This window comes from Urocitellus parryii, chromosome 3, assembly GCF_045843805.1.
Source record: "Urocitellus parryii isolate mUroPar1 chromosome 3, mUroPar1.hap1, whole genome shotgun sequence".
In the NCBI taxonomy this organism is placed as follows: Eukaryota; Metazoa; Chordata; class Mammalia; order Rodentia; family Sciuridae; genus Urocitellus; species Urocitellus parryii.
In genome coordinates, this window is record NC_135533.1 from 120993509 (window position 1) to 121020734 (window position 27226).

The 27226-nt window shown below is 37.9% G+C and overlaps 1 protein-coding gene and 1 pseudogene across 1 annotated transcript in view; one reads left to right on the top strand and one right to left on the bottom strand.

Annotated features, from left to right (window-relative positions):
* LOC113197387 (uncharacterized) overlaps positions 1-27226 on the top strand; it is a 519021-nt gene that overhangs the window by 48272 nt on the left and 443523 nt on the right. The gene's annotated exons all lie outside the window — the stretch shown is intronic.
* The window catches only part of LOC144253596 (KH domain-containing RNA-binding protein QKI-like), a 194845-nt pseudogene continuing 174946 nt past the window's right edge, over positions 7328-27226 (bottom strand).

Here is a 27226-nt window from a genome sequence, read left to right on the forward strand (position 1 = left end):
CTGTCACTATATCAGTGTGCTGTCTATATTTAATTTTATTTAAATTTTTATATGAGATATTCAGAGCTTCATCCCAGTTCCACATTTCAAGTGCCCAGGAGACCTATGTGCATAATGCATAGAACATTCCCATCTCTTATGGGAGGCTGCTCTGATTCTGGCACAGTGTCTGTTCCATGAATCCATATTCTTCAAATTGTTTGTATCACAGTTTGGATGTCAGCTTAATCTTTTTTGAGAGAGTGATGATGTACATGTGGAAGGAAGAATTTGAAATTTGACTCCTTCAGCTTCACTTGAAGATTTGGAACTAATTATAACATCTTGTTGAGAGCCTCTGACCACACAGAAGGCAGAGGGGGTTTCAATAGCCAGCGCCAAGACTACTAATATTAGTACTGTAATGTTTTTATTGCTACTAAGGAAATGCTTGAGATGGAATAATTCATATAGGTGTGTTTAGCATCTGCATGGTTCTGCTGAAGGCCCTCTTATCTGTATCACATGATTGTTGGTGTCATCATGTGTGCAGGTGCAGGAGGGAGACATACATGGGGAGACTGGAAGCCAGCAGGGATCAGATGACTCATTTGCTCTTTTTGTATAACCAGAATCTAACTAGGTTGTGAGGAAACTATATTCTTGCCTCTAAGCTCAAATGATCTCATCACCTTCAACCAGACTTTTACTCTTACAGGTTTTAGAACTCTTATTATGGCCATACTGAGGACCCAGCCTCTAACATGATCCTGTTGGGGATAAACAACATCTGACCCCAGCACCCATCATGAGCTTAATTAGTGTAGAAGAAAGCATAAGACAATCTTAAGTAACTCTGTTGCTGATGTTTGTGTCTCTGAAGATGGGATGTATAGCCAGCAGTGACGATGAGGAGCCTGCAGGTAGGAACTCAGTCCTTGTGGTATGATCCAATGGGCAAGGTTTTCTGGTTTTGAATCTACCTACTCATGTGAAAAATGAGGAATGTGTATGAAATAGAAATAAATGCAAATATGCATTGCTTTCATAGTTTAATGACATAGGAATAAGAGTAGACCTACTGACTTTGAGAATCCTGTCTGTAACATCTTTTTGCTTTACCAGTTAAACACAATCTTCCATATAAGACCCACTCTGTCTTGCATTTGCCTCTACTAAGCATCAACTAGGTTGTCTATCATTTGTAGACAGTTCTTAGGAATCGTGTATGAAAGAATTAGGATCGGGGTTTTGTGTTTGACATGCAATGGAAGGAGTCCAGTAAGACACATATTCTAAGTGGTAGTTTGTGAACCTGTAGTCATAGTTCTTCTCACTTGAGCTAAGCAGTATGAAAGAAGTCAGAATTCCCCTCTGCATGTATAGCAGCACTTTCTCTTTTGTTTATTGTCTACTCCTGGTTTAAAAGACACTTCCACCTTTGTGCTACCTGGACATGCCTTTGGGTTCTCCAGTGAAATAGTGAGGAGAAGTTCATCCTTGAACATGTTTCTTTTTTTAAATTTTTTTGGTTGTTCACAACATTCCAAAGCTCTTGACATATCATATTTCATACATTAGATTGAAGTGGGTTATGAACTCCCAATTTTTACCTCAAATGCAGATTGCAGAATCACGTCGGTTACACATCCACAATTTTACATAATGCCCTATTAGTAACTGTTGTATTCTCTACCTTTCCTATCCCCTACTATCCCCCCTCCCCTTCCCTCATATCTTCTCTCTCTACCCCATCTACTGTAATTCATAACATTAAACAGAGACATGAGGTGGGAGGGAAAGTGAGAGAAAAGGGAAATTGCATGGAAATGGAAGGAAGACCCTCATTGCTATACAAAATTACAAATAAGAGGTTGTGAGGGGAATGGGAAAATAAGCAAGGAGAGAAATGAATTACTTGAACATGTTTCTTACCTCCTGCTTTCATCTATTTCCCAAATTCTGGGACTAGGATGAAAATATGAATTTGCTTGTTTTCAAGAGCCTACGAAAGAAAGTCAGGGAGACATAGCTGCCCCTTGGAGGAATAGGAATGACACAGACATCCCTACTGAGTACAGTTGTAGAATTTGAACTGGAAAAGAGCTGTTGGGATCCTAGATCTATTCCTCATTGCAGAGGTGATGTGATGGAAGCCAGGAGACAAGAGTGCAGACAAGAGGAAGAATGAAGAACTTTGACTTTGGGCTATAGAACACCAAGAGCAGCAGCAACTCAAGTTTTCACCTTGACTTTTACTCTATCTTTTCTTTCTCCAAGGCCATATCACATCATCACCATCACTGTTCTTGTCCATGCAGAAGACAATTTAGCAGATCCTGAGGATCAGGATGAGAATAATGGGACCAGAAATCTGTGAGTAATTTACTCCCTATTTGTGTCTTCTTGTTATCCTTTCTTATTTATAAACTCTTTGTAGCTCTTCCATATTTCCTCTTTCCCACTTTTTATGACTTTTCTAAAATTGCTTTTCCCCTCAGATCTTTGAGATTCTTAGGTCTTCAATGTATGTTAAGTCTCCCTGGACCAACATTTTTGGTCTTGCCCTGGTTTCCAACACAGGCTGCGCCACTAAATCTGCTGAGCAAACCTGCAAGGCCACACACAGAGGTACAGTGGGATGGGGTGCAGGTCATAAAAATTGAGTTCTTCCCTTATGCATGGAACACAAACGAAACAAGTCTGGCTCTGCTCTAGCCACCACTGCACACCTGGATTCTCTTGCCCTTCTTGGCTCTGATCATTCATGAATGTACCTTTCCTTTCATATGTCAAGATTATACAATTAGAAAGCAATTCTCCAAATAGGAACCTGGTCTAGGGATCCTGTCCTGATTTAAAATGTGAAATCAAGGAAGTAAAATTTGTCAAGACTGATAAGAAGAGGAAATGTTAGTATGGAGAGAATGGGAGGGAAAGTAAAAGCCAAATAAGGGCACATATTCTCCATTGCTTCCTTAAAAAACTTTGTTGCCCTCTATGCAATCCATGAGAAGCAAGAATATCTGTGACCATGACCATGAAAGGGGACGTATGGTTATGGTCAAATTAGTGCAGGAAGCTGTATGTGAATTATGCTACAGAGAGTAGGACTGGTGGAGCAGGGTCCTTGCTCCACCTGTGTCATTACACCTGCTCCTCCTTAGGGGACCCAAATGTGTGTTACTCAGCCTTTACACCCTAGTGTCCATGAAATCCCCTTTTTTCTGCCTCATTTTCACTCTCTAGGGGAGCAGCCTTATAAGATTCTGAAGATGAACATCCATGGGAATTTGCCCCTGGAGGACATTCATAGACGCTCTCTGCCCACAGACAATACCTTCAGCTGAGAGTAACAGACAAGCCTCTAGGCTCCCTGACCAGATTCCAAAATCACCTTACATATCCTCAGAAAATTGTGGTCATGGCCACTTCTGTGGCCAACAACTCCTAAGTGACCCCTCATCTCATTCTGTGTTACAGATTGCAATAGGGACACCTGGGAAAAGTGATCTTTGATCCTGGAGCTCAAAGAGGTGGAGCTTGGAGTATACAGAAGCTGGATGAAGCTCCCAGGATTTGAAGCAAAAGTTGCCTTGTTGGTTTTCCTCTTCCACAGGGATAATAGTTTATATTATATAGAGCTCTACAGATTTAGGTTTAATTTGCTACCTAATTTTAATGTTAGTATTTAATGTTAAATTTTTATATTAAATAATATTTACTTGGTATCAGTTGCTTTTTAAGCCCATTAAAAAAAATGCATCAGGGCTGAGGTTGTGACTCTGTGGTAGAGTGCTCACCTAGCAAATGTGAGGCACTGGTTTTAATCCTCTGTACCACATAAAAATAAATATTTAAAATAAAGATATACATAAGTGGAGTATAACTTATTAAAATGACACATCATAGAAAACACACTAAATAAAGGTGGATTTTTTGAGGTAGATCTTAATGAATTACATGGTATGTGGTGACCACCATCATCATCATTCCTCTCCTCCTATAATCCTTATTTTTTTATTTTTGTTTTTTTTTAGGTTTATGGTTTAATAAGTACAGCGAATAAATAATTAAATTGCAAGCTACATAAAATCCCAACTAAATTCTAAAAGTATCTAATTAATGCTTTCATTCATCAGTTAAATAAAAGCCCAAGAAAGTCATACACCCAATATAAATAAGTATTGTAAAACAGTTGGCAATTTTCAGTCATCAGAATTGTGAATTTTGCGATTTGGTTCCTTCTCTCAATCAAGAAAAATATTTTTGAATGTTATACAACATACATATAAAGCATGATAGAAAATTCATTATAAACTTGTAACAATGGCTGTAAATACATTATAGTACATGTTTCTCATAGGCAATGGGTTGGTTATGGTTCATATAGAGCACAAAAACTACTAAGATATCAATCAAGAGTAGACAAAAAAATATATGTCAGCTGTATGGTAACAGGGACAATCCCATCTACCTATGCTAATAATTACACAATATTGTCATAAAAGTATCTTAAAACTATACCTTAATAAGAAATAAATTCAATGAAGAATGATAACACTGAGATCTAAGGCATCCTACTTTCTCTCCGTTGATCCAAAATTTTATGAACTAAGTTATCAAAAGTTTCATTGGGATCACACATCTATTATTTCATACATTTACTTTCTTCCCCATAAAATCCCTTTGACAAACATCTAAAATGTCCAGGTTTAACATATTTCAGATGAAGCTGGATTAAATACTGGTATCATTTTTAACTATCACTTTAAGTGTTTGAGTGTTTCAAATTTATTCAACCAATCAAACAAAATAAAAATCATAATATATCATAAATAAATCAAAACAACAGCATGCATAACAGAATGATAGAGTAGTGGCACATTAAACCAAACCTAGCCAAATACAAAGCAACAATTTTTCTATTGCATAGTAAACTGAAAACAAATCCAAGTGAGACAAACTGATGGAGAGGTCATCATGAAGATGCCAACTGAGTTTCCTGCTGATCTTAACTGTGAAGCCCTAAAGGCATGGAAGAGGAAAGGCATGGATGAGCTGGAGTCGTGAGGTATGGAAGAGGAAAGGAGTTCACAGTCACTTGAGATTTGCCACATCTGTTACTGAGCAGTTAGTGATTTACTCAAGTGTTTAGATGTAGGCTTTATACACAAATTGTTTCAGCTATAAAACTGTACTTGTGAGAAATTGGAAGCCTAAACTGAAACATAGTTTAGTATTCATGTGCACAATGATGCTAGTTTTTCACTTTTTGTTTTAATTTGTTATATATGACAGCAGAATGCATTACAATTTATATTATACACATAGAACACAATTTTTCATATCTCTGGTTGTACACAAAACACAGTCATACCATTCATGTCTTCATACAAGTATTTAGTGGAATGATGCCCATCTCAGTCCACTGTCTTTCCTATCCCCATTTCCCTTCCTTTCTCCTCCCTTCCCTTTTCCCCTTTGTCCTATCAGAGTTCATCTAATCCTCCCATGCCCCCCACCACATTATGAATCAGCATCTTTAAATCAGAGAAAACATTTGATATTGATAAAGAAAAATGTGGTATATATACAAAATGGAATATTATTCAGCATTAAAAGAATAAAATCATGGCATTTGTAGTTTTTCACCTTTTTAAAGTTAAAAAAGGTTGCAAAAAGGGCATGTTTGGGGAAGAAGGAGGGAGATTGTTAAAGTTCGCAGATTTGGACTATTCAAGTTAACTATAGGTATGCTGTAAACAAGTCTAATTAATTTGGGGTCATTTAAAAACAGTTTTCCAGAATTAAAATTAAAAATATCATCTGTGAAAAAATGTGCTAGGTATGCTATTTTCTCCAATCAAAAAAAAATTAATGTGTCTCCCTTCTCCAAATAGAATAAAGCTCTAATTTTGTCTTGTCAACTGGCATTCAGATCATACATAATTTTTATCTGGGAATTCTTTGGGTTGACCTTGAAGATATAACAAACAAAATTAGTAAATTATGATTTTTTAAAAAACTTACTAGTCAGATATTAGAACAGCCACCAATTTTTTTCACAGTATCAGATTTGGCAAGTGCGCATTAAGATAATGTGGCACAAATCTTATAATTCAAACCCAACCCATTTATCCCCCTCACTTCTGCTTTCACATACTGGATGACTGAGTACCATGCATTAACTTTATTCTCACAGAGGAACTGATCTTATAAGACACTTGACTAAATGACCATGAAGGAAACTAAGGTGCTTTCTTTTCTTTAGACCTATTCCAATACTTAAAACAGACAAAAAATCTGTCTTTTGTTTCTTGACCGCCTCCAGAAAAAAATCATTTAATAAAGGGTGTTTTCTTTTTTCTTGTTTTATAACACTTGAAAGTATAACATTTTACATTTCCAAAAATTTATATATTTTATTCTGCACCAGCACCCTTCTGTAGTAAAAGTATCTACTTTTTGTTAATTTGTTTCAATGGACTACATTTTTATCTACAATTTTATTTTATATATATAGAAAATAGACAAGCATGAATTTGACATCCTTAATGGTTATTTTCTATACAAAAAGGTATAAAAAAATATTCAAACAGTTGGCTCATAATATGACACATAATGCATGTACTTTGTTCTCAAAAAATTTTTAGGAGGTGTAAAATGAAATTTCTGTAATTTTGACTTAACTATCCATCTTTTAAAAATAGTTTTGCAGTTTTGTTCTTTCCATTTATTTTTAAAACTCCTTGTTAAGTTTTTCTCTAATGACACACTCTTCTAATTCTTCAAATTTGGCAGACAATATAAAAAAGGCTATGACTTCTACTCTTTGAGGGCACTATATTGACTGAACAACATATCAAATTCTGAATAGTTTTTGAATCACTTCACCAATGTCTTACCTGACTGAAGAAGGTTCATGCATAATGCATCTTCACACAGTTCATTCAGAGACAGCTTGACTTCCCAATGAAAAGCTTCCTAGAAGATTCTCACAGTAACTGCCTCTGTCACTAAGTAGAGTAGTTAAGGCCCATTTGTCTCCCTTCTTAAGGAGGCCTTCTTATCATTCACTTGGGTTGGTATATTGAAAGTTCTGTGGGATGAATTGAGCCTCACTGCTTTACTACCATTCAGTGCAGATTCTAGAACAACTTTCACACAAAGGCAGGAAACAAAAGCTGAGTTGGAGGAAAAACAATTTTCTTTGTCTTTTGTTTGATTAGATAGTAAGACAAATGTACAAGTGTCTCAGTTCATGGCACTGACCACAGGCAAGCAAAGGCTTAACTGATCAGCAGGCAGGTATGGTCAGGTCATCACTGCGTGAAGAATCTTAAGGTCAAAATTTCATGTTAGTTGCCAGTGGTGGTTCTATCTGCCTTGGAAATTTAGTAGCTATTGCACCTAATTAACCACTGGATTCAATAGGATACTCAAGAATTGATGTAGCTGATGCCAACATGTAAGGCTATTGGTAGGGTGTGGAGAACAATCCAGCCTCAGTCTCTGCAGCAGTAGGGTGAGGAGTTCTTTTTGGCATGAAGGGATCTGTATTTATCTGATCAAAAGGCATTTTGATAGGGACAGCTAAGTAAGAGTATTCAGGGTAGCTGGTGGAAAGAAAGGTGCAGGGTCCATTATGATCCTTGGCGCAGCCTGGGCTGTTGCTGCAAAAGAAAAGGCAAGGGCTGGTGATTTAATGTTGGCATATCTGCAGGTGTCATTCAGAATCAGGAGCTCCATCAGCTGCATCTTCTTCAGGCCATCTTCTCCTTCTGCTGCAGATACAAGTCGTTTTGTCACTTATTCAACTGCTCTCTTTGGTGGACAATGATATATGAATGGTATTTTGCAATTTTTTTGTATTCTTATGTCTTTAATTTTTCTTCTTTTCATATTCTTACTCTCTCTTGTCTATTTTCTTTTTAACTTTTCTTCAACAGCCAATCTCTATAGGTTCCTCTTCCACTCTTCCTATGAATTTTTACTTCTAGCTTCTGTCTTCCTCCCTTGCTAATATTACATACTACACTATCTCTGTTCTGTCACCCACCATTTGAAATTGTAAATTGCTTTAATAAATATACTATTTGTATGATATAGTTATTGAACTCATCATTTAGGTTTAATGTTAGAAAGCAATGGATATCTTAGTGAAGCTATTAGGTTTAAGGCTATATATTATGTACACTGGATGCTGTTGATATTGGTCTTATCAGTAAAAGCAAAGCACTGGAAACCTTCAGGGACACTATAGGTCTACAGAGTAGTATTTATTCTGCCTTAGATCAACACTTTTAGATGAATACTAATCACATGAAAAAAGGGGAATAAAGTACCCCAAACAAACCAAGATACTTCATCAACAGAAGCCATTGATAACACAGTAGAAGAAATGACCAAGAGGGAGTTCAGATTGTATATAGTTAAATTGGTATGTAAAGTAAAGGATAGTATAAGGAGTAAAAAAAAAATACAGAAAGTGAAAGACCACATCAATAAAGAGTTAGAGATTGTGAAAAAAACAGAAAATCTTGAAATTAAAGAATCAGTAAACCAAATTATAATTCAATAGAAAGCATCACCAACAGACTAGACCATTTGGAAGATAGAACCTCAGACAATGAAGAAAAAAATATATAATCTTGAAAGTAGAGTTGAACCTGTGGAGAAGGTGGTTAAGAAACCATTAAAAGAACATCCAAGAATTATGAGATAACATGGAAAGGCCAAATTTAAGAGTTATCAGAATAGATGAAGGAGCAGAAATACAAACCAAAGGAATGCACAATCTTTTCAATGATATAATAGCAGAAAATTTCCCAAACCTAAAACATGGAACAAGGGGCTGGGGCTGTAGCTCAGTGGCAGAGCACTTGCCTAGCATGTGTAAAGCACTGGGTTCAATCCTCAGCACAACATAAAAATAAATAAATTGAGGCATTCTGTCCATCTACAACTACAAGAAAAAATTTTTTAAATCAAATACAAGAGGCTAACAAGACCCCAAATGTACAAAGTTATGGCAGACCCACACCAAGATACATTATAGTGAGAATGACTAACACAGAGAATAAAGATAAAATGTTAAAGTCTATGAGAAAAAAAATAAAGTTACATATAGGGGGAAACCAATTCGTATCTCAACTGATTTCTCAGACCAGACCCTCAAAGCTAGGATGTGCTGGAATAATATATTTCAAGCTATGAAAGAAAACGGATGCTAACCAAGAATTTTATATCCAGCAAAATTAAGTTTTAGATTTGAAGATAAAATTAAACCATTCCATGATAAACAAAAATTTAAAGAATATATAACTAGGAAGCCTACACTACAGAGCATACTCAACAAAACATTCCATAAGGATGAAGTGAAAAAAAAATGAAAACCAGCAAAGGGAGGATCTACACTAAAGATACATTTAAACAAATGAGAAACTAAGACAAATCAAAAACTGGAAATAAATCAAAATGACAGGGAATATAAGTCATATCTCAATAATAACCTTGAATGTTAATAGCCTAAACTTATCAATCAAAAGACATAAATTGGTAGATTGGATTCCAAAGCAAGACCCAACAATATCCTGTCTTCTTACCTCACAGGCAAAGACATCCACAGGCTGATGCTGAAAGGATGGGAAAAAACTTATTACTCATATGGATTGTGTAAATAAGAATGGTTTGTTTCCATTCTCATTGCAGATAAAGTAGACTTCAAACCAAAGTTAACTAGAAGGACATTTCATACTTCTTAAGGGAAATATATATAAGCAGAACATAACAATTATAAATATTTATGTCCCAAACAATGGAGTATCTATGTACACAAAACAAGCCCTTCTCAATTTCAAGAGTTAAATAGACCAGAATACAATATTACTGGGTGACTTTAACAAACCTCTCTCACTACTGGACAGATCTTCCAAACAAAAACTAAATAAGAATACTATAGAACTAAGTAATGCAACCAAGACTTAACAGATATATATAGAATATTTCATTTATCAATGAGCAAATATACTTTCTTCTCAATGGTACATGGCTTCTTCTCCCAAATAGATCATATCTTATGCCACAAAGGAACTCTTAATAAATACAAAAAACAGAGATAATACACTGCATTCTATCAGACCACCATGGAATAAAATTAGAAACCAATGATAAAGTAAAAAAAAATAGAATATACTGCAACAAATGGAGGACTAAATAATACACAATTGAATAATGAGTGGATAGTAGAAGAAACCAAGAATGAAATAAAAAAATTCTTAGAGGTAAATGAGAACACTGATACAACATATCAAAATCTCTGGGGCAGTATAAAGGCAGTACTAAGAGGAAGTTTATTGCATTGAGCTCATTCATTAAAAGAATAAAAAGTCAACAAATAAATGACCTAAAACTACATCTCAAAGTCCTAGAAAATGAAGAAAAAATTAACACCAAAAGCAGTAGAACACAGGAAATAATTAAAATAGAAGCTGAAATCAATAAAATTAAAACAAACAACTGAAAAAATGACAAAACAAAAAGTTGATTATTTGAAACAATAAACAAAATAAATAAACCTCTGGCCATGCTTATGAAGAGAAAACCCAAATTACTAAAATACAAGATGAAGAAGGAAATATCAAAACAGACACATCTGAAATAGAGAAAATAATTAGAAACTACTTTGATTTTTTTTTTCAAAAATACACCATGAAAACCTACCAACCAAGAAAATCCCGGGATCAGACAGATTCTCAGCCACATCCTATAACACTTCCAGAGAAGAACTACTACCAATACTCCTCAAAGTATTCCATGAAATAGAAAACTCATTAGATGAGGCTTGCATCACCCTGATACCAAAGTCAGACAAAGACACTTCAAGGAAATAAAACTTTAGACCTATATCCATGATGAATATAAACACAAAAATTCTCAATTAAATCCTGGCCAACTGCTTAAAAAACATATTAAAAAGATAATGCATCACTATCAAGTGGAATTCATCCTGGGGATGCAAGGTGGGTTAAACATAGGGAAATTAATAAGTGTAATTAATTACATCAATAGACTTAAAGATAAGAACCATATGATCATCTCAATAGATGCTGAAAAAACATTTGATAAAACACAGCACCTCTTCATGTACAAGACACTAGAAAAACTAGGGATAGTATGAACATACCTCAAGATTATAAAAGCTATCTATGCCTAGTCCAAGGCCAGCATAATTCTAAATGGAGAGAAATTGAAAGCATTCCCTGTAATAACTGGAACAAGACAGGGATGCCCTCTTTCACAACTTTTATTCAACATAGTCCTTGAAATTCTAGGCAGAGCAATTACAAAAGAAGTTATAGGGACATGCATAGGAAAAGAAGAACTTGAATTATCACTATTTGCTGATAACATGATAGTATATTTAGAAAATCCAAAAAATCCACCAGAAAACTTCGTTTTATCAAAGTAGCAGGATATAAAATCAATACCCATAAATCAAATTCATTTCTATACATGAGTGATGAATCCACTAAAAGAGAAATTAGGAAATCTACCCCAATCAAAATAGCATCAAAAAATATAAAATTCTTGGGAATCAATCTAACAAAAGAGGTGGAAGACCTCTACAATGAAAATGACAGAACACTAAAGAAGGAAATTGAAGAAAACCTTAGAAGATGGAAAGATCTGCCATGTTCCCAAATAGGTAGTTAATATTGTCAAAATGGCCATATTATGCAGATTTAATGCAATTCCTATTAAAATCCCAATGAAATTCTTCATAGAACTTGAAAAAACAATCATGAAATTCATTTGGAAAAATAAGAGACCTAAATAGCTACAGCAATCCTTAGCAAGAAAACGGAAGCAGGAGATACCACAATGCTTGGCCTTAAACTATACTATAGATCTAAAGTAACAGAAACCGCATGGTATTAGCACCAAAATGGACTTGTAGACCAATGGTACAGAATAGAGGACTCAGAGAGAAACCCACATAAATACAGTTATCTTATACTAGAAAAAGGTGACAAAAACATTCACTGGAGAAAAGATAGCCTATTCAACAAATGATTCTGGCAAAACTGGAAATCCATATGTAGCAAAATGAAATTAAACCTCATCTCTCACCCTGCACAAAAATCAACTCAAACCCTGAGCCTAATAGAAGAAAAAATAGGCCCAAATCTTCACCATGTCAGCCTAGGATCTGACTTCCCTTACAAGACGCCTAAAGTATAAGGAGTAAAATCAAGAATCAATAAATGGAATAGATTCAAATTAAAAAGCTGCTTCTCAGCAAAGGAAACAATAATGTGAGGAGAGAGCCTACAGATTGGGAGAAAAATCTTTATCACGTGCATCTCTGATAAAGTATTAATATTTAGGATATATAAAGAACTCAAAATCTTAACACCAAAGAATCAAATAACCCAATCAATAAAGGGCGAGGAACTGAACAGACACTTCACAAAAGAAGAAATACAATTGATCAAATGCCGCAAACTGCCCGGCCCCGGGCCGGCTGAGTCCCGCTCCTGCTGCCGAGCACTGCCTGCGGCACCCCTGCTGAGCGATTCCCTGCTGAGCTGTCAGTGCACGCGGGCTTGCAATCTTGCAACCTGGTTGGGCACAAAAACACAAGCCAGTCAAACTGAGACAAAGTTTTATTTAGAGAGAGGCCGTGTGCGTCCCCTAACAGGTGGGTCCGCCACGTGTGTGTTCTACCTGAGCCGGGGGGTTTCCCCTTCCCCCGGAACACCCTCCTACCATCCTTTCCCAACCAATGGGAACTCTCCCATTACAAGAGTGACATGAGTAACCTGAGTCCTGAAAATGGGCCCAGCTAGACAGCATGAGTCCAATTACCATATGAATGTGAATTGCTGGCTGGCAGTCATAAAATCCAAAGGTGCCTGTATCAATATTTTTGCTGTGGCTCCTAACAATCAAAAATATATGAAAAGTATTCAACATCTCTAGAAATTAGAGAAATGCAAATCAAAACTACTGTAAGATTTCATCTCACTCCTGTCAGAATGGCAATCATCAAGAATATAGGCAACAATAAACTTGGTGAGGATGTGGTAAAAAAGGTGCATACATACATTGCTCATGGGACTGCATATTGGTGCAACCACTATGGAAAGCAGTATGGAGATTCTTCAGAAAATTGGGAAGGGAACCACCATTTGACCCAGCTATCCCAATCCTTGGTTTATACCCAAAGGACTGAAAAATTTCAGCATACTATAGTGATGCATCCACATCAATGTATATAGCAGCTCAATTCATAATAGCTAGAATATGGAATCAACCTAGGTGTCCCTCAATAGATGAATGGATAAATAAAATGTGAAATATATGTTCAATGGAATATTACTCAGCTCTAAAGAGTAACATTATGGCCTTTGCCAGTAAGTGGTTGGAGTTGGAGAGTATTATGCTAAGCGAAATAAACCAAGCCCACAAAACCAAAGGCCAAATTTTTTCTCTAATATGTGAATGCTAATTCACAATAAGGCAAGGATTCACGAGGAAATAGCTTTACCTTAGTTTAGGTAGGGGGAAGTGATGGGAGGAGAATGGAGGGAATGTGGGTATAGAAAGTATAATATAATGAAACAGACATTATTACTGTATGTATATATGTGACTACATGACCAATATGATTCTGTAACATTCTCAGAAAAATTAGAAATTATATCACTTCTTTGTATGATATATCAAAGTGCATAAATGCATTTTACTTCAATATAATCAGTCATCAGTAATCAATATGGCAGATTTATGACAGACAGCTTCATGAACACACTGGAGATTGTTTTTCTACTGAAAGAAAACAATTATTGGCTTTAATGAAAAAGAATATGTTAAGATTATTTCCTCCTTTTTATTTTTATAAATATTATTTTTTGTGGTAGTACTATTTCATCATAGAAGAGATCATTCACAGTATATGTTGACAATATAGATTCTTTTTCCATGTCTACCTGGAATCCATATTGCAGAACAATTTTTTTTATACTTTTGCAGCCCAATTCTATGGAAAGTTCATTTGTCAAATTTTCAAAATGGTATAGCAGAGGACTAACATTTATCTAAATTCTACCTTGTTTGAATATTTTCCATATTGCATCAATATAGTCAATCACATTGTGAGCTGGACTCAGGAACTGGCTGTTTCTGGTGCCAATTGCAGGTGTATAGTCAACATGGGATGGTGGTGGCTACACAGACGCAGAGAGGAGATCATTGACCACAAATGGTTATTCAACCCAGGGTGGTCCACATCCAATTCAATTCTGGAAATTTAGTAGGAACATGACACAGCCATTGCTCTTGAGAGTTTTCAGAATTTGGTTTGAGGCTGTGTGTTAGACACACTAAATTTACACTCTCAATAGACTGTTCCATCTGCTTATTTCTGTGCATTGTTTTGTTTCTTGAAGATCCAGACACTTTTCCTGAATTGAAGGCAGAAGTATTTTCCATGTAGTCCAAAACAAATAGAACAGAACTATCAATCAACTACACACTTCTGCTCTTGTGGGAAAAGAAAACATACTGTATTCTGAATCTCTTTAATATGAGTGTAATGCTGGAGCTGCAACAAGCATTCTGAGGTCTAAAGTCAACAAGAAAGAAAGCAAGACTAAGATGGAAAAGATGGTGAAACAGAAACTGAGAAATGCCCCTGTTCCCTATGGAATGAGTGAGTAATGGAAAAATCACAACCTCAGACTTATTATTAGGGAGAAAAATTATCTTCCATCTGCTTCTATCTCTGTTTTCATGTATAAGTTCTTGCATTAAAAAAATTACTCATATATTGGGAAAATAATAAACACAAATCAATCAATTAAGACAATTTTAGTGAAAGTACCATTCAGGGAAAAGTGTTAAGCAAATTAATTAATACAGTGATTAGAGAGAGAGGGTGAAATGCAGGCTGGGTAATAATTTGTCTGGAACATCCCCTGCAGATATGTCCACAGAGGCTGCCATCAATTCTGGAGGAGAAACAAATTACAGCATGTGTATTAGGGACAGCAGGTCCTCATGCTACGGGGAAGAGTCTGAGTGAGGATGGAAGAGGGCGGTAGGAACCTAAGGGGAGCAAGGACTCACATCTGTTCATGACAAATGTAACAGTTTCCCCTAAGTGACAGTAAGACAGGAGTGACAGGAGACTCAAGTGGGTTCAGACCAGGCCCTAGCCCCTCTCCTTTTTTTATGGGACTAAATAACCTTTTTTTGGCATTGAGGACCCTCCCTTCTCTGTGTCAGGGTGGTGAAAGAGATGAGAGTTGGGATGGGGGGAGAAAGAGAGGTCTGTAGAAGCCAATTTCAGTGCTGGGATCTCATGAGTGAATGATATTGGGGTGTCTCCACCATAGCTTGGATTCTGCTCATCCTCTCCCTCCTCACTCAGGAAACAGGTGTGGTCCAGGGAATATACCATAGGTACACATGGTATCATGTTTCATCTCCTCCAGGTAGGGACAACCTGGTTCCAACACTGCATTATCAGAGAATGTTTTGTTTTCCCCTATTTTATAGTCCCTGAGCCCTATGTTTTCCCCTATTTTATACTGTCCTGACTCAGCCTTTGAGTCTCCAGAAGAGATGGTCACCATCTCTTGTGCTGGAACCAGCAGTGACTTTAGGGGATATAATATTGTCTCCTGGTACTCAAATCTTCTCTTAACAGCTCCCCAGGTTCTGATTTATAAAGTGAATAATTATCCATCAAGGATCCCTTTCTGCTTCTCTGGTTCAAAGTTTGGCAACATAGCTTCCCTTACCTTCTCTGGGTTCCAGACTGAGAAAAAAAAAAGTTGATTATTACAGACAGAAACACTTTCAACAGCAGTCTGAAGTCATGGTAAAATGTACCCCAAAACTTCCCTGAGCTCACAGGCTCCTTCTTGCTCTGAAAATGGTTCCTTAACCCCCCTTGTAGTGGGGGCTCATGCCAGTAACATGGATGAGAAATTCAGTTCTCACTCAGCTCCTTTCACCTCTCACAAAGACTTCCATAGGGAAGCAAAAATTCTCATTTAATTGTCTGTGGAAAGGACACCTTCCTCATTGTTTGGGGATCAATATGATACTATTATATATTCTTTAAAACCAAGTTTATATCAAAAAGGAGTTGCATTCTTGGTGTAGTTCTCAGCAAAATCCTCTCTTTCAATGTCTTCAAATCCCACACTGCAGAGTTGCCTGGATTTAGTTCAGAAGAAATCACCTTCTTACCCATTCCTGTGTCCTGCTTGGTCTAGTCATGATTGCCCTCCTTATTAAGTGGTTCATCATCATGTCCATTGGTGAACTAACATCAACAGAGAAAATAATCTCTGAGCTTCGTTGAAGGAAGAAAGCCAATGAAGAAGATGTTCTATTTCCTTAATAACTCCAGGTTTTTCTCTCCACATCCAGTGGAGCTGAGCTGAGGAAAATGTGTTGAGACTGTGCTGGGTCTGAATCTCCCTCACATCAGATTCTTGAAACTTGCTCTGGAACAGGCCTGAAAGTGGGACTGTCTCCCCATTAAGATGAGCTTGTTCCAAGATGGTAGCTTTGTTCCAGAAAGAAGTGATGCTTGACGGGCACACTTTCCTTGCTCAGTGGTTTCTAACAGTGTTTTTTATAATGAACTTATCCAATTTTTAGTTGGAGTCCCAGATATAATAACTTAGTAAGTACCTACACATACATAAATATCTGGCTAAAGACTATTTATATATCCAAATGAAATCAGGTTTAGTTCCCAGAAGACCTGGAGCAATGAGCAATTCTTCAAGTTTTCCAAAAATTCCCAGTTTTTCACTGAATGATTCATGGCCTGGCAACAATCTCCTTCCTAGGAAAATGACCAGGGATGCCACAGACTGGCAGGGCACAGTTCAGGAGCCACTTGTCAAAAGAAACAAACTTTATTTTTAGAACACACACACCACATTACACAGCTCCTCTGGAAAACCCTCAGAGCCCAACTGCCACCACCGGCTTCCCACAAGCCTCTCAACCTCCCCCACTCCTCCTTCTCTTGAGGCTGATTGGCTAGGTCGAGTGGGCAGAGCCAAAAAAGTCCCCCAATGAGCAACTCCGTGGTCTCTAAGGGCGGGAAAACAGTGCAATGAGCATCACTGCAGAGGACCCAATCAGTTGGCAGCTAGAAGTTTGCTGGGGCAGCTGTGAGCCAATCATCAGCTGGCAGCTGGAAGTTTGCTGGCAGCTGGAAGTTTGCTGGAGCCCCTTCAGCTGTGGCTCTCAACATCTCCCCCTCTCTGTTTAAACAACAAGCATGTGGCTTAGGGACCATGCCTGCCTTAGGTTGTCCAATACTACATATGGTCCTTACCAGTCACTGGATGAGCTGACCTCAAGGCATCAGCCTCCTGTCTTAGGTTAGTACCATTACAATTGGAACTTACCTGTCATTGACTACCAGTCCAGCATACAGCCACACCTGTGGATAGGTCTTTGTAGCAGCAGGGGGGTGAGGTTCTTTGCCTCATCTCTGTTGGCCCCCAAATTTTAGCTGAATGACCATCACAAGCAGAAGGGAAGAAGATACACCAAGCCGATTGACGGCTCCTTTTGGAAAACTTGTACCACCGATGACACCATCAGCAAAAATACCCCAACACTACCACAAGTTGCTGATCCAACAGATAGTTCACAATGCATACAAGTGAGTTCACAATGCATACAAGTGATACATAGTCCAGGCAAGTTCTTCAAGCAGTTCAGTGATGGCTCCTTTTGGAAAAATTGTACCACCGATGTCACCATCAGCAAAAATACCCCATCACTACCACAAGTCGCTGCACCAACAGACAGTTCACTATGCATACAAGTAAGTTCACAATGCATACAAGTGATACATAGTCCAGGAAAGTTCTGTAAGCAGTTCAGTGATAGCTATTGCAGAAGCTGTAGATTGGTTTTATCTTTGTCTTCACCGGCACTGGGATGAAGGTAGGAATTCTGGCAATAATGGCTAAAGAAAAAACAATTTTCTGAACAATTTACATTATTTTGAACAGAATTATTAAATATAATGTAAAAAAAAGGTGAAAGTAAACAAACAGATATGTTAATCTCCTTTTTTGTTCACATATTAAAACAATCCTCAACAGCTGTTTAACCCAATTTAAATTAAACCATTTAAATCATGTGAATAAAAAAATATTTGCATCCATTTTTTCATGAGCGCTCATCATAAATGATATATGGACATATGTACATACAAATATACAACATAAAACACAAGTGTACACACATAATATAATACATACAACACACAGCATAATAGTAAAGGCCTTATAACTTTTTACAGGTGAATTCTCCATTGCAATGTTTTAAAACTCTATAGTCAAAAAATAGAACTGATCAGCAAAACATTAACCTAGGTCTGTATGAGCTCAAAAAACAAAATAGAACTTCATGATGTGGGAAAGGGCAATAATAAAATACATATTAAAAAAAAGCATCCTGGTTCTGTCACAGATGTAAGGATAGCCAAACTGGAGTTTTGGATATCAGCTGTTATGGATTTAAGCCAAATCATCTTCTTTTTGGTCTGTAGAAATCCCTTTAGTTAATCTCTCTGGAATCCAAATCAGCTGCTGTTCTCCCTGAAGAAACACACAAACAGACCCCCAACTCCAGACAATTACTGGATCAGGACCTTTCCATTGTCCTGTTAGAATATCCTTCCAAAGTACCTTGGGTTTATGTGTTCATTTTTTGGACACATATGCCTTTCCACAGCACTAAGTCCTGATGAGTCCAAATTTTAAAAGTTTAGCGTAAAAAGGGTTATTTTAAGTTTATCTTTGGGGAATATATACCCCTTCCCAATTCCCTCTTTTTGCTTTAATAAGTACATTTTAATAGTTTGATGAGCTCTTTCAACTATGCCTTGGCCCTATGGATTGTATGGAATTCCTGTTATATGAGTAATGACAAATGATGAGCAAAATTATTTTAAAGAGGTAGAAGTATAACTAGCAGCATTATCTGTTTTTAACTGTTTTGGAACACCCACAGTGGCAAAATTTTGTAAGCAATGAGCTATAATATCTTTAGTATTTTTCTCCAGCATGAAGTGAGCCCATCAAAAATCCAGAAGAAGTATCAACTGTAACATGCAAATATTTTAATTTTCCAAATTCTGGCAAGTGTGTGACGTCCATCTGCCAAATATGGTTAGGTTTCAGTCCTCTAGGATTGATTCCAAGATTAACTTGTGGTAAAAAGGTCACACAATTTTGACATTGTTTTATTCTTTTTCTAGCTTGTTCCTTAGTTATTTTAAAATGCTTTTGTAAAGTATTAGCATTGGCATGGAAATTTTTATGAAAATTTGTAGCTTCTTCTAGTGTAAAGAAAATATGTTTGTCATGTGTAGTTTTATCTGCTAAATCATTGCCCAAACTAAGGGCTCCAGGCAATCCTGTATGTGCCCTGATATGTCCTATAAAGAATGGATCTTTTCTGTCCCAGATTGGACTTTGTATAGTGGAAAGCAAAGAGAAAACAGTAGAGGAAGGAGAAATCCTACCGGCATCTTCAAGGGATACTATAGCATTAACTATATACTGACTATAGGAAAATAAATTAAATACTGAATCATTAAACATCACAAAACTTGTAATACTGCATTAAGCTCTAACTTTTGAGCTGATTGTTTGGGTACTAAAAATGTAAATGTTTGATCAGGTGAAACTATTGCTGCTGTACCATTATTTGACCCATTAGTGAATATATTTGGAGCATTCATGATAGGTGTTTTTCTTGTCATTTTTGGAAAAATTACAGGATGCAATGACCAAAAAGACAACAAAGGATTAGATGGTAAGTGGTTATCAAATGAAACATTAGATTTGCACATGATTATTGCCCAAGTATTTAACTCATTAGCTAACTCATCAATTTGATTCATAGTATATGGAGTAATAATTTTATTGGGAGAAATTCCAAACACTCCCTTTGTTGCTTTTATTCCTTTGAGTATTAATTGTCCCACAGCCTCAGGATACCTAGCAAGAATAGTGCTAGGAGAATAAGATAAATGTATCCATAATAATGGACCTTCTTGCCAAAATACTCCTGTAGGAATATTTTTTTGTTGGTAGTACAATAAATAATAAAGGCAAACATATCAATTCTATCCAAATACATATTTTCCATATATGTTTCAATGATTTTTAATGCCTTTCTTGCTTCAGGTGTTAACATTCAGGGTGAATTTGGATCTGATGGGCCTTTTAGGATATCAAATAAAGGTCCCAACTCTCCTGTTGGTATACCTAGGTAAGGCCTTATCCAATTTATGTCTCCTAATAACTTTTGAAAGTTGTTAAGTGATTAGAGTTGATCTACTCGTATTTGAATTTTTGGTGGACAGACCATGGTTGAGGATAATAGAACTCCTAAATAATTAATTGGAAAATTTAATTGTACTTTATCTATTGCTATCTCTAGATTATAATTTTTTAATAAGTTTGTAAGTGTGGCATAACATTCTAGCAATGTGTTTTTATCTTTGTGTGCTAATAATACATCATCCATATAGTGAAATATTTGTAGTTCAGGATTTTGATTTCTAAGTGGCTGGATTAATTTGTTCACATAAATTTGACACATAGTTGGGCTGTTAGCCATCCCTTGAGGGAGTACTTTCCATTCATATCTCTGATCAGGACCTTCATGATTCAGTGCAGGGATAGTAAATGCAAAACATGGACTATCCTCAGGATGAATTGGAATTGAAAAAAAAAACAGTCTTTAATATCTATAACTAAAACATACCAGGTTTTTGGCAAAGCAGACAATTGAGGAATCCCCGATTGAGCAGGTCCCATAATAACCATCTCATTATTAATGGCTCTTAAAAATTGCAATAATCTCCATTTACCAGATTTCTTTTTGATGACAAAAATGGGAGTATTATGGGGAGATACAGAAGGTTGTATATGTCCTCCCACTAATTGTTATTTGACCAGGTCATGGGCTGCTTGTATCTTTTCTTTAGTCAGGGGCCACTGAGGAACCCATACTGTTTTTCTGATTTCCAAGTAATTTTTATTGTCTCACTGGCGCCTTCTGAAAATCCAACCCATGTCTGTCCATTCCTTGATCTATTTGTATTGGTGCTGCTATACCTTGTTCTTGTTTTTCGAATCTTTTTCCTTTCCTAAAATATTGTCTAGTCATAATAGTGGGTGCATTTTGATTGATGTTATTTGTTAATATCAAACCTAATTGATCTAGGACATCTCATCCCCATAAATTTACGGGAAGATGATCCAATACATATGGCTGCATAGTTCCTTCACATCCTTCAGGATCCTTCCAATCTAATACCATTGCACTTCTATGGGGATTAGTCACCACTCCTAGGCCTCGAAGTGTTTGAGTGGCTTATTGTAAAGGCCAATGTTTTGGCCATTCTTGACAAGATATGATGCTAAGGTCTGCACCTGTATCCATTAGCCCATTAAATTCATGTCCTTGAATATTTAGTTTTAGCATGGGGCAAGAATCTAAATTTAAAGACAGCATAGCCCAATCTACACCTGTGGAGCCTAATCCCCCAGAACCTCTTTCTACAGTACAGCTGGAAAATTTACCATGCAGGCTGGGTATTATTAATAACTGTGCTATTCTATCTCCTGGCGAAATTACTGATATACCTCTTGGAGAACTAGCTATAATTTTTATTTCACCTTCATAATCAGGATGAATTACTCCAGGACTTATCATAAATCCTTTTAGAGTAGAACTGTGTCCTAACAATAAGCCTACTGTTCCCTGGGGAAGAGGTCCTTTTACTCCTGTGGGAATGATATGAACTCCCATCTCTGGAGTTAGTTCTGCACTCGTGGACCTGGTCATTGCCTGTTTTTTGATAATGGAGTATCCTCTATGTTGATTTGAGAATGGCATTCATTAGCCCAATGTCTCCCTCTACGGCATAGTGGGCAAATACCCGGTATTCTACACCTTTGATACCTAGTTTTGTTAAACCCTCCTCCTATGGGGCAATTCCTTTTAAAATGTCCTGTTTGTTCACAATTATAGCATGTTTTTGGCCTGGCATCTAAAGCCTGTTGTACTGCAGCTGTCAAGACTTGCCCTTGTTCATTAATGTCTCTACATAATTTAATATATGTGTTTAAATCTCCATGTTTCCATGGCCTAATGACCTCTCTGCACCAATGATTAGCTTGCTCATAAGCCAGTTGTTTTATTAATGGCATTGTTTGTTCTGGATCCCCCAAAACTCTGGTAGCTGTTTGAATAAACCTATCTACAAATTCAGCGTAAGGTTCATTAGCTCCCTTAGATAATTGACCTTGTAAATCTCCATGTCCTTGTATAGTTTTCCATGTCCTAACTGTATCTGCATCGATTTGTGAATATATAGCAGGATCATATTCAATTTGCTGCCATTGACCCTCATAAGGTCCTTTTCCTAACAACATATCTAGATTTCTTTGAGGATAACCAGCTGCTGCATTTTGCCTAGCCGTCTCCATGCAAAATTCCTCATTGGCAACCTTCCATAAGAAATATTGTCCTCCATTTAGCATAGATTTACACATGCTATCCCAGTCTGCTGGCATCATGTCCAAGTTGGTAATGGATTCGACCATGCTTACAGTGAAGGGTGCTTGGGGACCATAGGTTGTTACAGACTCCTTTAACTTCTTCACTGTTTTGAAATCTAAAACATGGTGAATTCGTGGCCCTCCTGCCTGCTCAAGTACAGGGCATGCTAATCTTTGAGGTCCTGTCTCAGGATCCCATCTATCAACTACAGGGGTTGAGGGCTACTCAGCTGTCTCCATAGCTGGAGCAGTTGGTTGAATTACGCCCTCTGGTAATAGAACAGAGTTAGTAGCAGCCTCCTGTTGTAGCTTCCCCCGGATAGCTGTTTTCCCTCTAAGCTTTCTTCGTTTAATTTTTTTTTCTCTATCTGACTAGCTTGATAGACCTTCTCTTTTGCTTAATCTAACATGTTTTCTACCATAGTCTGGACCTCTAACAATTTTCTTAACACTCTTTCAGTTTGTTTTTTTACTAATTTCTAATCTACTATAAAGAGAATGCAACCCAACAAGATAACACAAAACAAAACCAAAACAGAATGAAACAAAAAAGGAACACAAAATCATTGTATCAATTTTCCTATTTTCTTGACATGTGCATTTGTAGTCTATTTCTATCTCTTCCTCAGGGGCAAACAACTTCAAACCTTGAGCCAACCATTTTTCCCAGTTTGCCTGAGAAAGTTCTAGGGATAGGCATCTTGAAACAAAAACAAAACAAATCAAAACAAGAACACATTGTTTTTTGAAATGGCCACCCATTCTCTCGCCTTCCCTCAGGGACAAGCAATTTCACTTACCTCTGAGTTTCAGGAGTTCCCCGTACGGGCCACTAAATGTCGCAGTCTGGCTGGGCACAAATCACGAGCCACTGAAGCAGGAACAAACTTTATTTCTGAACTCTACCAGCACATTCCACACACGCTCCCGGGAACTCCCCCGAACGCCACGCAGCTCCTCCAGGAACTACCAACCAGAAATCCCTCCTCCGGCACTTCCCCAACCAATGTGAACTCTTCAGGAATCCCCGCAAGAGCTCAACCAGAACTCAGTGGGAACTCCACAAGAACTTAAAAGTCATTATCTTAAGGGCTTGCTGGTGTCACCTCTCAACCACTACTTCTGGCAAAAATGCCATGCGTCATCCCGACTCAGCTGTGGCCCTCAACACTGGTGGCAGGTTTGTTTCTCCCTCCTGTGTCCCTATGAGCAGCATTGCCATCCCACTGCTAACAGTAATAGTCAGCCTTAGCCCTAGCCTGGGTCCCACTGATGGTCAGGGTGGCTATGTTTCCTGAGTTGAGCAGCAGAATTTGTCAGGGATCCCTAAGGGCTTATGGCTATCATTGTAGATAAGTATAACATGATCCTTGTCTGTATTCTGCTGATACCAGTGCAAAAGACATATGCCAATGCTGTTGCACCCAGAGGTGATTCTAGATACCTGTTGTGGGGCCACTGACTCTGCAGATGGTTGAGTCAGTTCATAGGTGGCCATGGAGTCTGCAAGGAGGAAAAAAAATAGTTATACTCAAGAATATGAAGGAAAAATCCCAGGAGATCCCTCTCCCAGGCTTGGATGAACTTCATGGATTCTCTTTGCCACAGGGAGCCACACCCATCAACCTCAGCACAAGTGACTAGTGGGCTTACTCCAGGATAGAAACTTTGAACAGAAGACAATTACCCCAGTTCCCTGGCAGCTAGATCCCCTCAGGCTCACACAGCTCCCATTCTGCAGCAGTTTCCAAAAATTCTGCACACCACACTCAGGACCTTGCTGAGCTGAGAATCAGGGCCAGGTTCATTCCAGAGCCCTGGGCTGAGTGGGTGAGAGCCCTGGAGAAGCACCCTTGCAGTGAAGTAGTAGGCCAAGGAGGGGGACATCCAGATTAGGGTGAAGTTGCCTCTAAAGATGCTTCCTGAGTCCCAGGCTGGGCTGGCTTCTTCCCAGGGGTTTTTTATTCACTTGATGGAATCTGTTGTCCATTATGTAAATCAATGCGCACTCTGGGCTACTGATGAAGGAGTTTTGTTTTGTCCAGATCAGGTCTCAGCCCTGGGGATACAGACAGTGGTGGAGTAGACTTCTAGCCCAACCTCAACCCAAGGGATGCTTCTTCACCAGCTGATCTCCAGTCTGAGTGACATCAACATATACTTTCCTTGTCTCACTTCTCTTCTGTCCTGTCCATGCAGAGGTTAGGGGCAAGGGTCTCTGCATTTTACATGCAGCATGAAATTCTGCCCCTGGGGTGATCCTGCTCCTGTTCAGCAGGTGACTTGAAGACAGTGCTGTTTTTGTAATTCTCCTGAAATGAAGTCTATGGCTCTTCCTATGATTACTCCTGGCTCTGGATGAAGGTGATTAATTTTGGTCTGACAATTTTGGTGTGTCCTATCTGTAATTATTTCTAGCAGAGTCTAGATGTTAAGTGGCCCTATCTGCACTTTAGAGGTTCTTTCACAGAATGCAAGGCAAAGTTACCCTCACTTCCTGTGCAACAAGAGACTTAAACAGGTTCAGCCTCCTATCCAAGATCACACAGATCCTCAGTTGGAAGCCAGAATAAAACTCCTATAATGCCAAGTGAACATGGAATGTGTAAAGATGCATGAAGAAGTGATGTACATTTTTGCCCTTGGCTCTGAACTATTGTGGCAGATCCTAAGTTTTGTCTTACTATCCCAGTGTGCACCAAGAGTCAGGGCAATGTCAGGTGGTGGCAGAAATGTTCATCTAAAAGAGTCTCAAGGGCTTCAAAATCTAGGAACTCCTCATGTAAGTGTTTAATGTAATTGAGAAGTCATCAGTGGCTGGGGAAAATATATCAAGTGAGAAATGTCAAGCACAGGGTTGCAGACTTGTAATCTTAGCTACTAGGGAACCTGAACTAGGGGGATCACAGTTTTAAGGCAAGACTAATCAACTTTACCAGGCCTTGTCTCAAAAACAACAACAAAATGACAACAACAACAACAAAAAAGTTAAAAAGAATCCAAACACACACAAACAAGCAAAAAAATAAAACAAAGTACAGAAAATGTTGCTCATCTGGTAGAGCTTCATTGGTTCAGTCAGTAGTATCAGAAAAAACAATCAAAATTAATTACGCCAATACACGGTTAATGAACAAGTATTTTTTGCCTCACACTGAGAATTCAGAATGAAAATTTAGCAACTACTTCTAAGATAGTAACAGGTGTACAAGAGTTAGAGCAAATGATGAGGGAGCTTCCTGAGAGTGAGAAACCATGGTGTCTGGCTGGACAGGCAGTTCTCAAAGTAGAGTGAAAGTAAGTAAGTAGGACTCTGGTGATCACAGGGAGTATGGCTGTTTATGGCCAGCAACAGTGTTTTAAGACAAATGGGTAGATTGGGGGAAACAAAGAGCTTGATAGATACCAGAGAAAGGCACATCTCCAGGTCAGATCTGACAGACATGGAGCAAGCAGCATTGTACATATCAAGGACAATGATGGTATAGGGAAAATGACACATTTACCTCCATATCTTAGTAACTAATCCTTCTAATGTTAGAATTGCCCTGAAAAACCTGCCTACCTTATCCTCAGTGGAGCTTTGTCAGTTGAGTCTCTTCTGCCCCCTGGTGGTTACTCCATACTGGCTGCTGTCTTGACAAAGTGAGGAATAGGAGTCAGAGATTGGCTACTATTGGTGGCAGCTGTGGATGCAAAGTGATTGTGCAGTGTATTGCTGCTGATGTATAGCTACAAAGAGAACACCCACTTATTAAAGATTTATTCAGAGATTTATTAACTCTATTCTGGCCCACATTCCATCCTGGGAATTCAGTAGGAACAAGACACAGCCTCTACATCCCATCCTGCAGGAAGGATTGTGCATTAGACACACTGGGTTTTTGAACTTTGCAGACATGGCATCTTTTACCTATGATTCATCCTCATTCTTTATTTAAATTTAGAGACTTTCCCCATTTTGTCACATTATGTTTGACTATGTGGTACAGTGCTGGTCTATGGGACATAATAGGTTTAGATATTAGGTGCCCTCCCAAAAGCTCATGTGTGAGATGATGCATGCGACTTTACAGATGAAATGATTGGGTTTTCAGAGCTTTAATGCAATAAGTAAGTTAATCCCCTGATAGGGATTAATTAAGTGGTAATGGTAGGCCAGTAGTGTATGGCTGGTGGAGTTGGGTACCCGAGGGCATGCCTTTGAGGTATATATGTCTTTGTTTAGCAGAGAGCCCTCTCTGCTTGCTGATCATGTCTTGAATTGCTCTCCTTCACCACAGTCTTCTTTCATGAAGTTTTCCTTTTCCTCAAGCCCCAAGGAATAAAATCAGCTGTCTATGGACGAAGGCCTCTGAAACCATGAGCACACAAATACATTTTTCCTCCTCAATTGTTTTTGTCAGGTGATTTGGTTGCAAGAGTAATAAAGCTAACTGAAACAGACTTTTGTTTAAAAATAAAAGTTTGTGTGATGGAGATCTTCTCAGGGAACCTTTTCTATTCTGCATAACAGAGACCAACTGCATGCTGTACATTTCTCTTTGAATATGAGCATCAAAGCGGGAGTTGTAGCAGTAATCCTAAGTCTTAAGATAACAGGAATCCAGGAT